The sequence below is a fragment of the Psammomys obesus genome, unplaced genomic scaffold, assembly GCF_907164565.1.
Source record: "Psammomys obesus unplaced genomic scaffold, mPsaObe1.curated_primary_1811, whole genome shotgun sequence".
NCBI classification, from domain to species: domain Eukaryota; kingdom Metazoa; phylum Chordata; class Mammalia; order Rodentia; family Muridae; genus Psammomys; species Psammomys obesus.
In genome coordinates this window covers 8,138,545-8,156,166 of record NW_026586173.1, presented here as the reverse complement: position 1 = coordinate 8,156,166, position 17,622 = coordinate 8,138,545, and the positions used below count along the sequence as shown (strand labels likewise).

At 39.9% G+C, this 17,622-nt stretch overlaps 1 pseudogene; it reads right to left on the bottom strand.

Moving 5' to 3' along the window:
• Nucleotides 1–295: 295 nt before the first annotated feature.
• Nucleotides 296–17,622, bottom strand: part of LOC129672050 (ADP-ribosylation factor-like protein 4A) — a 143,186-nt pseudogene continuing 125,859 nt past the window's right edge.

The following is a 17,622-nucleotide window of genomic DNA, read 5'->3' as shown; positions in this document are numbered from 1 at the left end:
TTGGGTCAGATTTCCACAAACTGTCCTGTATTCAGTTTACTATTCTTGCTTGGCTTCTCAGATCTGTAGGTTAGGCAGGTAAGATCTTGTGAAGAAACATCGCATTTGCTCATCTTCCCCAAGAGAACATTGTTAGACATCTGACTGTTCAAGAAAACAATGAGCATCTGGAAAGTGAGACAAACAATGCAGTCTGTACATACTCTTCTATTTGTCAGAATTAGAGAAAAGAAAGACTTTCACACTGACATGGAGGGTTCTGCTGCTCACTGTTTCTTTTCTGCTGATCAACATCTTAAATTATCACATCATGTGGTTTCTCGAGTCCTGTCTTTAGTCCATCTCCTATCATTGATCAGGTAGGCTGCAAAAACCAAGGTGCCAATGAGCCTCTCTCTCAGAGCAAAATCCTCAGTTTTTATTTATAGTATAGTTTACAGCTACTGCAAGCAAGGGACACCTTGGCTTTCTGATATTTTAGGCATCCTAAAAAGTCCACTTTTTACTTCTTCCATCTTCTTAACATCAACAGGGTCCACCACAGACACAATGTCATCTATTCATCTGGTATATGACTTACACAGTGGCTAATTTCTCTTGAATTCCTGTACCCCAGAAGTTAAAAACTGCCTGTTTCAGAATTGCTCAGTTACCTTAGTTCTCTCAGTATTAAATCTCTCAGAAGGCCTGGTATTTACAAACTCATTGAACTGCAACCTGTATAAGACAGCTGTCTTTCCAGCACAGCCTCAAACCAGAATAACAATGTATAAAGACTGAAAGGAAGGCAGGCTGGACAGGATGGAAGTCTAGTCTGATATTGGTTCTCCATTTCCAGCTGCAAATTGTGCCCAAATTGAAACATGTTTTTCCTAACTGCTTTAGAATTTCTCTTCATGGGCGATCCAACTACAAGACTGATCCCAGATTGGAGTCCAGATCTAAATGAGAAAATATTGGCAGGCATTTCTATGTGGGAGAATGCTCCTCTCATCAATTCAGCCCAGTTCTCCACACAGTGCTGAAGGTTGCTGCATTAGAAACATTTTTACTGATATTCTGGTAACACCCTCCCCTCTTGGCCCACTCAAAGCCCGTTGATCAGTACTTTGAGGCAGCTATGCCATTTCTGTCCCGTTGCCCTAATTGACCAGGCTGACTACTGCTCCCAGAGCCGCAGACTGGGCTCTTCTGCTCCACCTGCAACACCTGTTACTTTGACAGGCTGTCCTCTCCTGTTTGTCTCCACATTTTTCACTGAGAGGGAGGTGCACTGATTCTGAATCAGGGTACCAGTGAGGTCTAGAATGAGACAGCAGTGCACACATGGTGTCCAGGGCTGCCAGGCAGGCATAGCTTCCCCAGGTTGCTTTGCACTAGCTTGCCCTAATGGGTAAGAGATAGGAGGACTCTTGTCTTCTAATTGATCTTCAGGGAAAGCAGGCCACTTTTTTGTGGTTGGGTAAACTGTTAGAAAATTTTCCATACAGCTTCATCAAGTTGAAGCTCCATTCTAATTTCTGGATTTTTTTTTCTTTTTTTTTTTTTTTTTTTGGGTTTGTGTGTGTTTTTTTTTTGTTTTTGTTTTTGTTTTTTTTTTCATTAAAAGGGTTAAGTCCTGCTTACTACCTTTTTAAAAAAATTTTTTTTATTAATTACACTTTATTCATTTTGTATCCCCCCATAAGCCCCTCCCTCCTCTCCTCCCGATCCCACCCTCCCTCCCCTTTCTGCATGCATGCCACTCCCCAAGTCCACTGATAGGGGAGGTTCTCCTCTCCTTTCTGATCTTAGTCTATCAGTTCTCATTAAAAGTGGCTGCATTGTCCTCTACTGTGGCCTGGTAAGGCTGCTTCCCCCTCAGGGGGAGGTGATCAACGAGCAGGCCAATCAGATTATGTCAGAGGCAGTCCCTCTTCCCATTACTATGTAACCTACTTGGACACTGAACTGCCATGGGCTACATCTGTGCAGGGGTTCTAGGTTATCTCCACGAATAGTCCTTGTGGAATCAAACAGAAGACCCAGAAATAAACCCACACACTTACGGACACCTGATTTTTGACAAAGATGCCAAAACCATACAATGGAAAAAAGATAGCATCTTCAACAAATGGTGCTGGTCCAACTGGATGTCTACATGTAGAAAAATGAAAATAGACCCATACTTATCACCCTGCACAAAACTGAAGTCCAAGTGGATCAAAGACCTCAACATAAAACCAGACACATTAAATCGGCTAGAAAAAAAAGTGGGGAATACCCTAGAACTCATTGGTACAGGAGAAAACTTCCTGAACAGAACACCAACAGCACAGGCTCTAAGAGCAACAATCAATAAATGGGACCTCATGAAATTGAAAAGCTTCTGTAAAGCAAAGGACACCGTCATCAAAACAAAGTGACTGCCTACAGATTGGGAAAGAATCATCACCAACCCTTTATCTGACAGAGGACTCATATCCAGTATATATAAAGAACTAACCAAGCTGAAAAGCAGCAAACCAAGTAATCCAATTAAAAAATGGGGAACAGAGCTAAAGAGAGAATTCTCTGTAGAGGAATATTAAATGGCAGAGAAGCACTTAAAGAAATGCTCAACCTCATTAGCCATTAGGGAAATGCAAATCAAAACAACCCTGAGATTTCACTTTACACCCATTAGAATGGCCAAGATGAAAAACTCAAGGGACAACACATGCTGGAATGGAGAAAGGGGAACCCTCCTCCACTGCTGGTGGGAATGTAAACTTGTACAACCACTCTGGAAATCAATCTGGCGCTTTCTCAGACAACTAGGAATAGCGCTTCCTCAAGATCCAGCCATACCACTCCTAGGCATATACCCAAAAGAGGCTCAAGTACACAAAAAGGACATTTGCTCAACCATGTTTGTAGCAGCTTACCACCTTTTATCTATACATTTTAAAACAGTTGATTCTTCTTTCGATAGTACATTCTGCTGGTTTTCAAGTATTAGACAAGTCTTGTATTCCTAGGATAAATCCCACCGGGTTATAGTATAGAATTTTAATTTTTTTTATTACTGGATTCTTTTTGGTAGAATTTTGATAACACTTGAGGATTTTTGAAACATTTTGAAGAGATTTTGGTTTGCAACTTTGTAATCATCAGTGGTGAACTTGTACATCTGTATCAGTCAGGGTTCTCTAGAGAAACAGAGCGGCTAGAATGCGTCTAGATATATAAAAGTAGGCTTTACTACAGTGGCTTACAGGCTGTGGTCCAGCTAGTCCACCTATGACTATTTCCTGGCAGAGAGTCCAAGAATCCAGTAGCTGTTCAGTTCACCAGGCTGGATGTCTGAGCTGGTTTTTAGTATATGTCTGAATCCAAAAGAAGTGGATGCTAATACCAGTGAAGGAATGGACTTTATATAGGCTGACACCAGAAGATGAGGCCTATATTTAAGGGGTATTTTTCTCCACCTCAAATGATTAAGTCAAGAACAAATATATCTCTTGTGGGTATGCCCAGCAGTTTGGCTTTTAGTTAATTTCAGATATAGTCGAGTTGTCAACCAAGAACAGGCATGATAGTATGTCTACAAGTTTATTCTGAGAGTAGTCTGAGAGTCTTGTTTTAAAATGAGCGTGTTGGAAATAGAATAATGCCTATTAAATGCACAGGAGAGTGCATCCTTTTTGTTCTTACAGTGTATCTCTGGATGCAAGTTGGGGAGCTCTTTCTCTGTTCTTGCAGACACACACCTGGCTTGAGACACACTGGTACCATCAACACTCACAGCTTTTCACCTGTTGGCTAAAAATTAATAATCTTTTTCATAATCTCTTAACATAGTTTGCAATGAACATCTTTATCCATACCAAATCATCTCAGTTCCCTGCCCCCCTCCCCATTTTCCCTCTCTCTCTGTAATCCACAAAGGCAGGGCAGAAGCCAAAACAGAGAAGTGACAGGTGACTGTGACTAGTGAGCAGAGGTTTCTTATTCTTCACTAGGTACTGTCCAGCTCCTTCCTGCTTTTCCATTCTGTGACCAGAGAAGGAGACCCTGGCTTAGGAACCTGTAATAACAGTTCTGTAGAACAGAGCTTTTAAACCTCAGATGGATAGACACCTATAGGTTGAGGAGGGTCTGTGGGTTACTTCTTAACCAAATTTTATGCACACATACCTGACTTAGACGTGGAGGGGACTCCTGGGTTTCATCAGAGTATCTGAAGTACCTGTTGGTAGAGCTATTTACTGCAGGATGCTCCAGGTGCTCTGTCATCACTGTCCATTGTGTGGTGAGGCCTGGGGTGGTCACCGAGGTCTCTGCTGAGCGTCCCTCTGAGGGTGGATAATTTAGGAAGTGCAGTGATAAAGCTGATAGTGGCTTATTATCTCCCTCAGAGACAACTCCCCTCTGTGTTAAAAAGACACAGAAAAGAAGAGTTGAGCATGGGAAGATGAGAAGGCAGAGTGAACACTGAGGAGTGCTTGCCACATTTATAACTTAAAAATAGCTGCTTAGGGTCTTTGGTGTCTTCAGCACCAACAGAGAATGTGAATACAAGTTTTTAATGCCAACCTTGATCTAACCCCTACCCAAAATAAGGCACTAACGCAGAAAGGTGACCTGTGGCAGATCAACACTTTGTCCCCATAAAGTGGTAGAAATTTCTTGAACATTGTAGATCACACAGGGTCTCAGCTACTTGGGCTGTAGTGACACCAAAGCACCATCGACATGCGAAAGTGGGTCGAGATGGATGTATTCCAATACACTTTTACTTATGAGCACTAGAATTATATTTTTATGTACCTTTTATAAAACCACAAATTAGTTTTCCTTCTGTGGGTGATTTTAAACATATGATAATGTAGAAGTTATTTCTGGCCTGGGATTTGTACAGTTGGCTACCTCAGGGACAAATGGAGCCTATAAGGTTTGACTCAAAACCCACATTGGCTTTGGTTGAAGAATCAGAGGCTCACTTATGTGGCAATTAGTTGAAGGTTAATGTCAGAATGTCTTTTGAACTTGATTAAATCTTTTGTTCTAGTTTTCCGTAATCATGTGAAACAACTAACTCATAGTCATCTCATTTTAAACCATCTTCATTTTTTTCATATATAAGTAGAATATAAAAATCATTCCGTTAAAAAAAACACAAAAAACAATCAAACAAACAAAAAGAATATTGATTTATCCTCTTTGCAAGTCACCTGTTCTCATTCACTAAGGGAAGCTTTTGGTGTATGTGTGTATGCATGTGTTCATATTGTGTGAATGGAGGCCAGAGGTCAACCCCAGGTGTCTTCCTCAGGGAATTTCCACCTTAGCTCTTGAGACAGAGTCCTTTACTGGTCCTGAGACTCAGTGTTTGGTTAGACCAGCTGCCCAACCAACCCCAGGGATCCTCTTGTCTTTACCTTTCTAGTGCTGGGGATGACAGGCATGTGCACACCAGCTTTTTGACTCAGGTTCTCATGCTGCATGGCATGTACTTCATCGATTGCCATCTCCAGCTGCAGATTATCTACATGCTATTTATTTATTTATTTGGTTTTTTTTGTTTGTTGTGTGGTGGAGGGCTGTGGGTGTGAAGGTCCGAAGACAAGCACAAGTATTGTTCATCGGGCACCACTCACCTTTTCTGAGACAGGCTTTCTCAGTGAGAGCAAGTAGCTGGGACAGTATGGCGTGCTAGGGCTGAGCTCCGGGGCTTGGTAAGTTGGGTGTATGTAGTGCATGTGGATGTTGTAAGCTAAGTTATTGAAATACTTCCTACCAGAAAAGCTTGACCGATACTGTGAGAGATAAGGGCTCCTCTCAGTGGGAAGTATGTAGACTCAGTCTTTCCACACTCTTAGCTGCATGTCAAAACCTCGCTGATCAGCCTAAGCTGGAACTCCCCAAGTAGGATGGCTTGATGATGTGTGCTCTACAAACTGAACTCAGGTTCTAGCCCCTACACGACAAGCACACACCCTACCAGCAGAGCCATGTCCTAACTCTATGTACTTAAAATGTTTTTAAAAAATAAATTTTATTGTATATGTTTAGAAAGCCTACAATACAAAGTTATGAGACACATGTAAGAAAAATGGTACAAAGGTAAAGTCATCAGCATGTCTGTTACCTGAAACATGTCCTTGAGGGCTTTAGGTTCAGGAAGGCACATTGTAACAGTGTACAGTCTTATTACCTGTAGACCTCACATTGCACAGAAGATTCTAGACTTGTCTTGTGTCTTGTGTAGTCACTAAGCTTTGCCCAGAAAGGCATGTTTCATCAGACTTTGGGGCTATTTGCTCATCCAGCTGACAAATTGTGATGACTGTGTGTATTTTATATTTGCTTTGTGTCACTTTCCATTGATTCCATCATGGAGATAGTCCCATAGCAGATACAATGTGGATGTAAAACATCTGCTTTACTTTTAGCTCACACAATCTGTACCTGTGGTAGCTCATTCACTTTTCTACTTGCCCAGGATCATTTTAGCTCTTCTTCACCTTTACTTTTTATAAACAATGATGCACTAAACATTAGCTCACATATGCAGGAGGTCATGGAGGAGGACCACACACACTGTACATCTAAAAACGCAGAACTGATTGACCTCTAGAAGAAGGACCATTTTGCCTGTGTATGAGACTCCTGCTACTTAGAACCTCTGCTTTGGCTTGTTTTCAGTCAGATGCTCATAAAATGACACCTCCTCCTAATCTGCATCTCTTCATACATTGTTAGCTATTTATACTCTTCTGCAGGCTCTCTGTCACCCATCTATAGGGTAGGTCCTATGACTTATAAATGAGGTGGAAGAAAGTTTCATGCAGTAGAGAACTTTATTCAGAGCATTAGACAATTTATAATTTGAGGGCAAGTCACACATGACAAAACTATGTTTTTTTCATAGAGATATGAAAAACACAATAGCCAATTGTAATGAATAGACTTGAAATCAACTCACTCCTACACACTACACCTGGAAGGAGCACAAAAACACATCCCTAAAACTATTTTATGTTTTGAAGAAACTGAGATCACAAGACTCTTGTCTATTTTTTTTTTTTTTTGGTGTTTTCTCATAAGTGGAATTCTCCTCATTGACTCCATTCCTGAACTGTGTTCTGCCAGCTCTCAACACAGAGAAATTTCTTTCCTATTAGGTTACTTGTGCTTTGCTTATTTATTCTGTTTGCACTTATGTATGAAATGGAAAGCATTTCTTTCTTCATTGTTCACGTTAGAAGTTATATATTTTGCAACAGTTTCTTGCTATTTTCACTTGATTAAATCTACCTAATGTCTCTTGTTACTCAGTTGTTGTTTTTGTGTAGATTCACAGATCAACTTAATTACAGCTTAACTTACAGATTTTCTATTTTGTCATGGTGTGAGAGCACTGTGCATTCAGTACAAATCATGATTTTGAACTTAGCTCTTTCCTTGGGCTGATGATATAAGATACTTGCCCTGTGGCATGTGGCATCAAGACACAGTTTCCATTCACACTAAAATGTAGCTTTAGTGTGCTGTGGCTGTGTGTATTAATTTATGTTTGTAGTAGATATTGTAAACTGATTTATTAAGACTTACCCTCAGAAAAGCTTGATAAACACCATATGATGTACAAGCCTTTCTAAGTGGGAAACATGCAGACCACAGTTTTTCCACATTCTTTTTTTCCCCTTTTTATTTTATTGGAAATAGATTATTTTCTCAGACAATATTCTGTTTATACTTTCCTCCTCCCTTTACTCTTCTCAGTTCTTCCCCATCTCCTCTCCCCTCCAGTTCCACTCCCTTTCTGTCTCTCATTAGAAAAGAACAGGCTTCTATGAGATAGCAACCAAACATGACAAAAGAAAAAGCGAAAGGCTTCACTTCAAGAGTGCACCAGGCAACCCAAGAGAAGAAAAAGAGCCCCAAGAACAGGCACAAGAATAAAAAAAAAAAACAAAAAAAACCCCACTCATTCTCACACTCAGGAATCCCATAAAAATATACAGAATGACCATGCTACAACCCACACCCAAAGAAAGTAAGTAATAGGGAGAGTCCAAGGGAGAATGCTTGAATCTCACTCAGAAAGGGAACTACCATAGATATAGGAGGTGGATGGAGGGAGGGAACTGTATGGGAGAGGGGGTGGGGAGGAGAACAGGAGGGATGGAGTGTGGAGAGGATGGAGGGAGAGAGAAGTGGGACTGGTGGGGGCCATCTCTGGCACTAGAAATCTAGGACAAGGGAATCTCCAAGGAATCTGTGATGGTGGCCTTAGATAAGACTCCTAGCAATAGAGGATAGGGAACCTTAAGTGGCCACTTCTTATAACCAGGGAAGACTTCCAATGGAGGGGGACACCAAGCTACCCGCAAAACCGTTGGGCCACAAATTGTCCTGCTTACAAGATGCACAGGGATAAAAATGGAGTAGACATTGAGGACATGGATAACCAATGATGGGCCTAGCTTGAGACCTATCTCATGAGAAAGAGCCAACTCCTGACACTGTTAACAACACTCTCCTATGCTTACAGACAGGAGCCTAGTATAACTGTCCTTTGAGAGGCTTCACCTGGCAGCTGATGGAGACAGATGCAGAGACCCCACAGCCAAACAATAGGCTGAGCTCTCCAAGTCTTGTGAAAGGGTGCGAGAAAGGATAGTGGAAGCCTGAGAGGTCAAGGACACCACAAGAAAACCTACAGAATCAGCTTACCTGGGCCATGGGGACTCACAGAGACTGAACCCTCAACCAAAGGTGTAGATTGGACCTGGGCTCCCTACACACATGTAACAGATGTGAAGCTTGATCTTCATTTGGGTCCCCTAACAACTGGAGCAGTGGTTGTCTCTGACTCTGTTGCCTGCCTTTGGATCCCATTCTCCTAACTGGATGGTCTTGTCTAGCCCTAATAGAAGATGCACCTAGTCCTACTGTAACTTGATATGCAAAGCTAGTTGATATCCATGGGAGGTCTCCCCTTCTCTGAGGAGAAAGGGAGAGGGGAATGGAGGAAGGAGAGTGAGAGGGATGGACTTGGAATAAGCTATGATCAGGATGTAAAGTAAATAAATAAATTAATGGAAAAATAAAATAAAATAAAATAAAAGGGCAATAAATAATATTAAGCTGGAAGCATATAGGAGCTAGTTCAGACCAGTGTAAGTTCTTTGATTGCTGCTTCAGTCTCTGTGAGTTCCTATGAGCCTTGTTCAGTTGATTTAAATAGCCCTGTATTCCTGGGGTCTTTGATCCCCTCTAGTTCATATATTCTTTTCAGTTCCCCTTCCACAGGATTCCCTGAGCTCTGAGACAACAGATTTGATGGAGCTATCATATTTAGAGCTGTGTACTCCAAGGACGCTCTTACAGCATAATGTTTTTGGTGTTGGTCTCTAAATTTGTTTTCATCTGCTGCAGGAGGAAGCTTCTCTGATGATGACTGAATAAGGTACTGATCAATGAGTACAGCAGAATATCATTAGAAGTCATTTTATTGATACCTTTCTTTCTTTCTTTTTTCCATTTATTGATTTAACCACTTTACAGTCTGATCTCAGGCCCCTCCTTCCTTTCCTCCCAGTCTCAACCTTAGGCTCCCTTTCCTGTCTCCCTTCCCATTCTTCTCAGAAAGGGAAGGACCCTTATGGATACCAATCCACCCTGACACATCAAGTTGCCGTAGAGCTAAGGGCATCCTCTCCCACTGAGGCCAGACAAGGTAGCTAAGCTAGCGGAAAGGGATCCAAAGGCAGACAGCAGAGTCAGACAGGCCCTTCTTCCACTGTTAGGGGACACACATGATAAGCAAGTTGCACATCTGCTACATATGTGTAGGGGGCCTAAGTCCAGCCCATGCATGCTCTTTGGTTGGTGCTTCCATTTCTGTGAACTCCCATAGATCCAGTTTATTTTACTTGATAGGTCTTCTTATGGTATCCTTGATCCTTCTGCCTCACAATCATTCCTTACAAAAATCCCCGAGCTTGGCCTCTTGTTTCACTGTGGGACTCTCTATCTGTTTCCATCAGCTGCTGGATGAAGATAGAAGACAGTTATGCTAGGCTTCTGTCTATAAGCATAGCAGAGTATCATTAATAGTGTCAGGGGCTGGCTCTCTCCCATGGGGTGGGTATCAAGTTGGGCTAATCATTGGTCTGTCATCCCTTCCATCTCTGCTCTATCTTAATATTTATATTTCTTGTAGGCAAGATAAATTTTGGGCCTAAGGTTTTATGGGTTTGTTAGTGGTCCCTCCCTCCACTGGGAGTCCCTGCTGGCTACAGGAGGTGGTGACTTCAGACTCCATATCCCCCACTGCAAAGAGTCTCAACTAGGTCTCCCCCATAGACTCCCTGGAACCTCCCCTGTCCCAGAGATGCCCACCCATTGATTTGTGTTCTCTCCCCTCATTCCCACAACTAATGCCCACGCTAATTTTCCTCTCTACCCCCTCTCCCACCCAGTTCCCTTCCTCCATCTACTTCAGATGTGTTTTTTGTTTTCTCTTCTGAGTGAGATTCAAGCATTCTCCCTTAGGTCCACCTTAATACTTAGCTTCTTTCGGTCTGTGGACGGTAGCATGGTTGTCCTATACTTTATGGCTAATATCACGTATAAGTGAGTATATACCATGTGTATCTTTCCGAGACTGGGTTACCTCACTCAGGATGATCCTTTCCAGTTCCATCCATTTGCCTGCAAATTACGTGATGTCTTTGTTTTTAATAGCAGAGCAGTAGATATACGTCATTATACAAATATCCCTCATTTTCTTTATCCATTCTTTCATTGAGGAGCACCTAGCTTGTTTCCAGTTTCAGGCTATTATGAATAAAGCTGCTAAGAGCATAGTTGAGCAAGTTTGCATGTGCATGTGGTTGAGCATCTTTCAGGCATATGCTCAGGAGTAGTATAGCTGAATCTTGAGATAGAACTATTCCAATTTTCTGAGAAACTGCCAGATTGCTTCCACAGTGGTTGTACAAGTTTGTACTTTCACCAGGAATGAACGAGTGCTACCCTTACTCCACATCTTCACCAGCATGTTCTGACACTTGAGTTTTTGATCTTGGTCATTCTGATGGATGTAAGATGGAATCTCAGAGTTGTTTTGATTTGCATTTCCCTGATGACTAAGGAAGTTGAACATTTCTTTAACTGATTGTAGGCCATTAGAGATCCCTCTGTTGAGAATTCTCTGCTTAGCTCTGTACCCCATTTTTAAATTGGGTTATTTGATTTATTGGTGTTTAAATTCTTGAGTTCTTTATTTAATTTGGTATTAGTCCTCTGTCAGATGTAGGGTTGGTAAAGATCTTTTCCCATTCTGTAGACTGCTGTTTTGTCCTATTGATGGTGTCTTTTGCCCTGCAGAAGCTTTTCTGTTTTATGAGGTCCCATTTATTAATTGATCGTTCCTGAGCTGTTAATGCTTTGTTTAGAAAGTTGTTTCCTGTACCAATGAGTTCAAGACTACTCCCAACTTTCTCTTCTGTTAAATTTAGTGTGTCTGATTTTATATTGAGGTCTTTGATTTACTTGGACCTGAGCTCTGTACAGGGTGATAAATATGAATCTATTTTATTCTTCTATATGCAGACATTTGGTTAAGCCAGCACCATTTTTGAAGATGTTTTCCTTTTTCCATTGAGTGGTTTTGGCTTCCTTGTCAAAAATAGTGTCTAGAGGTGTGTGTGTTTATTTCTGGGTCTCTTATTTGTTTCCATGATCAACCTGTCTGTTTTTGTGCCAATACTATATAGTTTTTAAGACTATTGCTCTGTAGTACAGCTTGAAATCAGGGTTGGTGATACCTCCAGAAGTTCTTTTGTTTTATAGGATTATTTTCACTCTTCTAGGTTTTTCATTTTTACATATGAAGTTGAGAATTGCTCTTTCAAGGTCTGTAAAGATTTGTGTTGGAATTTTGATGAAAACTGCATTGAATCTGTAGATTGCTTTTGGTAATGTGGCCATTTTTACAATCCATGAGCATTGGAGAGTTTTCGATCTTCTGATATCTTCTTTAGTTTCTTTCTTCAAACACTGAAGTTTTTGTCACACAGGTTTTTTACTTGCTTGGTTAGAGTTACACCAAGGTATTTTATATTATTTGTGGCTATTGTGAAGGATGTTGTTTTCCTAATTTCTTTCTCAGCTCATTTATTACTTGTATATAGGCTGGCTACTGATTTTTTTAAAAGTTAATTTTGTATCCAGCCACTATGTTAAAGGTGTTTATCAACTGTAGAAGTTCTTCAGTAGAATTTTTGGGGTCACTTATATATACTATTATATCATCTGTGAATAGGGATACTTTGACTTCTTCTTTTCCTATTTATATTCTCTTGATCTCCTTTATTTGTCTTATTGCTCTAACTAGAACTTCAAATACTATATTGAGTAGATATGGAGAGAGTGGGCAGCCTTGTCTTGTACCTGATTTTTGTAGAATTGCTTTAAGTTTCTCTCCACTTAATTTGATGTTTGCTATTGGATTGTTCTATATTGCCTCTTTTGTGTTTAGATGTGTGCCTTGTATGCCTAATCTCTCCAAAACTTAACAGGAAGGGGTGTTGGATTTTGTCAAAGGCCTTTTCAGTATCTATTATTAGATGATCATATTTTTTGTTTGTTTGTTTGTTTTTGCCTTCAGTTTGCTTAAATGGTGTATTACACTGATGGATTTTCATATATTAAGCCATCCCTGTGTCCCCAGGATAAAGCCTACTTGATCATGGTGGATGATGTTTTTGGTGTGTTCTTAAATTGGGTTTGCCAGTATTTTTTTAATTTAATTTTATTTTATTAATTACACTTTATTCACTTTGTATCCCCCCCATAAGCCCCTCCCTTTTCCCCTCCCAATGCCACCTTCCCTCCCCCTTCTTCACACATGCCCCTCCCCAAGTCCACTGATAGGGGAGGTCCTCCTCCCCTTCCTTCTTATCTTAGTCTATCAGATCACACCAGGAGTGGCTGCATTATCATCTTCTGTGGCCTGGTAAGGCTGCTCCCTCCTCAGGGGGAGGTGATCAAAGAGCAGGCCAATCAGTTTATGTCAGAGGCAGTTCCTCTTCCCATTACTATGTAACCCACTTGGACATTAAACTGCCATGGGCTACATCTGTGCAGGGGTTCTAGGTTATCTCCATGCCTGGTACTTGGTTGGAGTATGAGTCTCTGGGAAGACCCCTGTGTTTAAATTTTCTGGTTCTGTTGCTCTCCTTGTGGGGTTCCTGTCCTCTCCAGATCTTACTATTTCCCACTTCTTACATAAGACTCCATGTCCTCTGCCGAAAAGCTGGCTATAAGTCTCATCGTCTGCTTTGATAGTCTGCAGGGCAGAGTCTTTCAGAGGCCCTCTGTTTGCCAGTATTTTTTTTTTTTTTTTGTAGAAGATTTATTAATTCTAGAGGGCTTTTCTAATCCACCTAGCTTCCAAATAATTGAGACAGAGACCTATTGATTATTTGACAAACTTAAGCACCATAACTTGGTAGGTATGATGTATACTAATTTTCTAAGCTACTCTATTTCCTATTTTTACACACCCAAAGTTACTTGCCAATATTTATCCTGTCTGGGCTCTCTCTGCTACATTAGGACATGTTCTCTATCTCCATCTTCCTCCTTCTTCCTCCTTCTCCTGGCCTCTTGGTCCCCACCTGAGACCCCCAAGCTGAGGAAACAAAAGCTCCATCTACCTCTCTTCTGCTCAGTTTCACACTGTCCAGTCTTTTCAAATATTAACCAGTAGGAGATTATTGGAGAGCAAAGTTTACACAACATTGCTTGGTGTGTGTGGAAATGTACTTGTCTGGAGTGCATTGAGATCTTGGGACCCATAATTTAGCGTCTGAATAGACAGAGCACCAGACCTACCTCCAACATATTTTACTGAGTATTTTTGCATCAATGTTCATAAGAGAAATTGGTCTGAAATTCTCTTTTTCTGTTATTGAATCTTTGTGTGGTCTAGGTATCAGGGTGACTGTGGCTTCATAGAATGAGTCTGGCAATGTTTCTACCATTTTTATTTTGTAGAATAGTTTGAGGAGTATTGATATTAATTCTTCTTTGGAAGTCTGGTAGGATTTTGTGTTAAAGCCATCTGGCCCAGGGCTTGTTTTTGGTTGGGAGACTTTTAATGACTGTTTTTATTTCCTTGGGGGTTATGAGCCTATTTAAATCATTTATCTGATATTGATTTAAAGTTGGTGCTATGTATCAAGAGCACAGTCCATTTCATATAGATTTTCCAAATTTGTGTAGCACAGGTTTTTGAAGTAAGACATAGTGATTCCTTGGATTTTCTCAATGTCCTCATTTCTGATTTTGTTAATTTGGATGATGTCTCTCTGCCTTTTAGTTATTTTGGTAAGGTTTTGCCTATCTTGTTGATTTTCTCAAGAACCAACTCTTGCTTTCCTTGATTCTTTGAATTGTTCTCTCTTTTTTTTTTAATTTATTAATTTCAGCCCTGAGTTTGGTTATTTTCTGCCACTCCTCTTGGGAGTTTTTACTTCTTTTTATACTAGAGCTTTCAGGTGTGCTTTTAAATTGTTAGCATAAGATCTTTCCATTTTTTTTGTTTTTTTAATGAAGGTACTTAGTGCTATGAACTTTCTTCTTAGCACTGCTTTTATTGTGTCTCATAAGTTTGGGTGTGTTGTGCCTTTGTTTTCATTGAATCCTAGAAAGTCTTTCATTTCTTTGTTTCCTCCCCGACCCAGTGGTCATTGAGTAGAGGCTTATTCAGTTTCCATGAGTTTGTAGGCTTTCTGTTGTTGTTGAAGTCCAGCTTTAATCAATGGTGGTCAGTCAAGATACAAGGAGCTATTTCAATTTTGTTGTATCTATTGAGGCTTTCCTTGTGACCAACTGTATGGTCAATTTTGAAGAAGGTTCTGAGAGGTGCAAAGAATAATTTATAGTCTTTTGTGTTTGAATGGAATTCTCTGTAAATATGTTTGGTCCATTTGATTCATAATGTTTGTTAGTTTCATTATTTCTCTGTTTGATTTCTGTCTTGATGACCTGTTCATTGGTGAGAAATGGGTGTTGAAGTCTCTGACAATTAATGTGTGGTGATTGAAGTGTGATTTCAGCTTTAGTAATGTTTTTTTTGTTGTTGTTGTTGTTGTTTTTGTTTTTTATGAATGTGTGTTTTCTTGCTTTTGGGGCATATTTCAGAACTGAGATATCATCTTGGTGAATGTTTTCTTTGGTGAGTTGAAAAGTGTCCTTCCCGGTTTCTTTTGATGGGGAAGTCTATTTTATTAGATCTTAGAATGGCTATTCCAGTTTGCTTCTTGGTTTTATTGGCTTGGAGAACCTTTTTCCAGCCCTTTAATCTGTGATAGTGGCTATCTTTCTTGCTGGGGTGTGTTTTTTTTTTGTATGCAGCAGATTGCTGGATCCTGTTTTCCCATTCAGTCTGTTAGCCTGTGTCTTTTTTTTCCTTTTTTATTACTTAATTATTTTATTTTTATTAATTACAGTTTATTCACTTTGTATCTCCCCTGTGCCTCCCTCCCTCCTCTCCTCCAACCCCACCCTCTCCCTTCCCCATCCATATATTGAACCATCCTTGGATCCCTGGGATGAAGCCTACTCGATCATAGTGGGTGATCTTTTTGATATGTCTTTGGATTTGGTTTGTGAGTATTTTATTGAGTATTTTTGGATCCATGTTCATAAGGGAAATTGGTTTGTAATTTTTATTTGTTGGGTTCTTATACTCTGGCTATCAGGCTAAGTGTGGCCTCATAAAATGAATGGGACAGTGTTAGTGTTTTTTTTTTTTTTCTGTTTCTATTTTGTGGAATAATTTGAGGAGTATTGGCATTAACTCTTATTTGAAAATCTGGTAGAAATCTGTATTAAAACTATTTGGCCCTGAGCTTTGTTGGTTAGAAGATTTTAAATGACTGCTTCTATTTTACTAGGGGTTATAGGCTTGTTTAAATTGCTTATCTGATCTTGATTTAACTTTGATAAGATTTTCTGTATTTCCCTGGTGTTCTTTGTTATGTCTTCCTTTTCATTTCTACTTTTTTGTTTTATTAATTAATTCAATTTACATCTCAGCCATAGGTCCCTCCCTCTTCTTCTAGTCCCTCTTTCCTTTCCACAACCCCTCTCCCCTATTCCTTAGTTTAGGAGTCCCCCTGCCCTGATACCCCAGCTTATCTATTCACATGAGGACTGAATTTGTCTTCCTCCTGTATGGTCTAGTAGGGAAGTCCCATCAGGGGGAAGTGATGAAAGCAGGCAACATGGTCCATGTAAGAGAGATCCCTCACTCCCCTAACTAGTGGGCAGACATGAAGCCTAACATGCCCGTGGGACTTATCTTCTTGGGGTCTGTGCATTATAGTATGTTTAATAGGCAGAAACAGAAACAGCATAGAGATCTCTCCGCTGAAAAATGACTAAAGAAACTGTGGTCCATTTACACAAAGTAATACTGCTCAGCCATTAAAAACAAGGAAATCATGAAATTTGCAGGCAAATGGATGGAACCAGAAAAGATCATCCTGAGTGAGGTAAGCCAGATCCAGAAAGACACACATGGTATATACTCACTTACAGGTGGATATTTCTGCTTTTGTTAATTTAGATATTCTCTCTCTGTCTTTTAGTTTGGATAAGGATTGGTCTATCTTGTTCATTTTTTCAAAGAATCAGCTCTTTAGATTATTTATTCTTTGTTTCTATTTTATTTATTTCAACTCTACGTTTGATCATTTCTTGCCATCTACTCTTCTTGGGTATGATTACTTCTTTTGGTTTGAGAACGTTCACGTGTGTTGTTAAGTTTCTAGTTTGAGATCTCCCAACTTTTTATTTTCATTTAATTTTTTTAAGTGCAGAGTACTTACTTCTCTGAACTTTCCTCTTGGTACCACCTTCATTGTGTCCTGTAAAATTTAGGTATCTTGAATAGTTATTGAATTCCAGAGAGTCTTTATTTTCTTTCTTATTTCTATATTCACCCATTTTTCATTCAGTAGAGAATTGTTCAGTTTTCATTAGTTTGTAAGACTTCTGTTGTTTCTGTTGTTGTTGACATCAAGCTTTAATCCATTGTGGTATGATAGGGTAGCAGAGCACTATTTCAATTTTCTTGTATCTACTGAGACTTGCTTTGTGTCCAAGTATGTGCTCAATTCTGGAGAAATTTCTATGAGGTGCAGAGCAAAAGGTACATATTCTTTTGTGTTTGGGAGTAATGTTCTGTAAATACCTGTTAAGTCTATTTGGTTTATAAAATCTGTTAGTTCCTGCTTTTTCCTGTCTGTTTTTTGTCTTGATGTCATGTCTGCTGGTGGTAGTGGGGTGTTGAAGTCTCCAGCTCTCAGTGCGTGAATCAATAGTGAGTTAAGCTGTAGTTGTGTTTTCTTTACAAACATGTGTACACTTGTGTTTGAGGCACAGATGTTAAGAATTGAAATATCATCTGGGTGGATTTTTTCTTTGATGAGTATATAGTGTTTCCCCCTATCTCTTTTGATTAGTTTTGGTTTGAGGTCTATTTTGTTAGATATTAGAATGGCTACACTTGCTTGCTTCTTAGGTCCATTTGTTTGGAATATCTTTTTCATATTCTTAGTCATCATTGATTTG